This window comes from Coptis chinensis, chromosome 4, assembly GCF_015680905.1.
Source record: "Coptis chinensis isolate HL-2020 chromosome 4, ASM1568090v1, whole genome shotgun sequence".
NCBI lineage: Eukaryota > Viridiplantae > Streptophyta > Magnoliopsida > Ranunculales > Ranunculaceae > Coptis > Coptis chinensis.
In genome coordinates, this window is record NC_141459.1 from 4,753,279 (window position 1) to 4,755,986 (window position 2,708).

Below are 2,708 nucleotides of genomic sequence, written 5' to 3' on the forward strand. Positions count from 1 at the left end.
TAAAACACTATTAGATTGGAACTGACGTGTAAGATTGACATTGAGGAACTGAAGCGAAGATCGAAACAAACACGCATATCATCCACACACAATTATATATAGGGGAATTTTGACTTAACCCCCCACAGATGGGTAGCGGTTTGACTAAACCCCCCATTTTTAAAATCATTTGAGTTTGCCCCCCACTCCGTCAATTTTGTGTGTAATAGACGTTGGTATTTTAGCTATTGACCATTTTACCCTTATGAAATAGATGTTGCATTGCCCCCCACATTAACACGTTAAATCTAGCTTTGCGAAAACCCCCCAAACGTTTCCATTATTTAATTTTTACACTCTCTCTCTCGTATTTTACCTATTGACCATTTTGCCCTTTCTGACAAATTAAGTGTGTGTGTTTTTTTTTTTTTTTTTTTCCGTTAAAACAAATTAAGAGGTTTACTATTAGTTAGTGTAAACCCCCCAAACGTCAATATGCTATTTGAAACCCTAGACAAAAACCCCATCGACATTCTGATTTGAAGATAAAAAAAAAAAAAAAAAATAGGGAAAAAATGAGGATAATGATAAAGGGAGGTGTTTGGAAAAACACGTAAGATGAGATATTAAAAGCAGTTGTTATGAAATATGGGAAAAATCAATGGGCTAGAATTTCATCTCTACTTGTTCAGTAAATCGCTAAGCAATGTAAAAGCTCGTTGGTATGAATGGCTTGATCCTTCTATTAAAAAGTAAGTTTCTTTTTCATTTGTTTTAATAATTTTCAAATCTAGGGTTTACCAATTAGTTATGTTTATTGTTTGTTTAGACTGAGTGGACAAGAGAAGAAGATGAGAAACCGCTCCATCTTGCTAAACTCATGCCCACACAATGGCGGACGATTGCTCTATCGTTGGTAGGACTCTTCACAGTGCCTTGGCGGTATGAGAAACTTGTCGATGTTGCGTGTGTCAAGGAAGAAAACTATGAGCCAAATGATAAACCAAAGGAAGTTGCGTCACGGACGGAGATTGATCCCAACCCGGAATCTAAAACCCGCGTCCGGGATCGCTGACATGGATGGATGAGGAGAAAGAAATGCTTTCGAAGCTCGGGCTCGGTTGGCTAACACCGGGGAAAGAAAGCAAAAAGAAAAGCCGGGGAGAAATAGCTTGAAGAAGCAAGGAGGCATCGTCTCTGCAGAAGCGGGAGAGAACTTAAAGGTTTGGAATTGATAACAAGCAGAGAAGAGAAAAAGGAAGGGGATAGACTATAATTCGAGATCCTTTTGAGAAAAAGCCTCCACCAGGTTTCTTCGATGTTGTTGCGATGAGGAGAGAGAAAGTGGAACAGCCAAAGTTTCCGACAACCATTGAAGAGCTCGGGGGAAAAGAAGGGTTTATGTTGAAGCTCGCCTAAGAAGGCAAGATGTTGCCAAGAACAAAATTGCTCAAAGGCGGGGATGCCCCATCATCCATCTTGCAGGTTAACAAGTTAAATGATCCGGAAGCAGTTAGGAAGAGATCGAAATTGATGCTTCAAAGACCGCTTGAGATCTCGGATCATGAATTGGAAGAAATCGCAAAGATGGGTTATGCTAGCGATCTTGTTTTGAAGGCGAGGAAATGTCGGAAGGAAGTGGTGCTACACGTGCTCTTCTTGCCAACTATGCACAAACTCCAAGACGGGGATGACACCATTTGAACTCCACAACGCACACCCGGTGGTAAGGCCGATGCAATTATGATGGAAGCGGAAAACCTTGCAAGATTGAGAGAATCACAAACACCATTGTTAGGCGGTGACAATCCAGAGTTGCATCCTTCAGATTTTTCCGGTGTCACTCCTAGGAAAAGAGAAATACAGACACCTAACCCAATGGCTACTCCTTTATTGACTCCTCGAAATACGGGTCTTACTCCTAGAAGTGGCATGACACCTTCATCTGGTCTTACTCCTAGAATTGTTTACTGTTAACTAAAAAATTGGGGGGTTTATGCAAATATCATATTGACGTTTGGAGGGTTTACACTAACTAATAGTAAATCTCTTAATTTGTTTTAACTAAAGGAAAAAAAAAAAAAAAAAAAAAAAACCTTAATTTGTCAGAAAGGGCAAAATGGTCAATAGGTAAAATACAAGAGAGAGAGTGCAAGAATTAAATAATGGCAACGTTTGGGGGGTTTTTGCAAAGCTAGGTTTAACGTGTTAATGTGGGGGGGGGCAATGCAACATCTATTTCATAAGGGTAAAATGGTCAATAGCTAAAATATTAACGTCTGTTACACACAAAATTGACGGAGTGGGGGGCAAACTCAAATGATTTTAAAAATGGGGGGTTTAGTCAAACCGCTACCCATCTGTGGGGGGTTAAGTCAAAATTACCCTTATATATACTACTTTTTTACATGTAATTATATCTACTATCTATATACTAAAGCAGAAACCTCTAATAGAAGATTTTCTCTCTCATATGTGGCACTCTAATATGAGAGTTAGTTTTTTTTTTTCTCTTATGTGAAACTCTAATATGAAAGATAATCTTTTCTAATAGCCCACAATCTCACGTACATAGAACCTCTTTGGAGAGTTTTAGTGTATTTCTAATTCTTATATTTGGAGAGTTGGATAAACAAAATTGCTAAAAAAAAATAGGTGATTTATAAAAGGTTACGAATCAAACATTTTTAGTGTTCCAATTCTTATATATTTGATCATATAAAAAAAAT

The 2,708-nt window shown here is 38.1% G+C and overlaps 1 pseudogene; it reads left to right on the forward strand.

Annotated features, from left to right (window-relative positions):
- Positions 1 to 554: 554 nt before the first annotated feature.
- LOC147501365 (cell division cycle 5-like protein pseudogene) lies at positions 555 to 1,956 on the forward strand (annotated as a pseudogene).
- Positions 1,957 to 2,708: the final 752 nt, after the last annotated feature.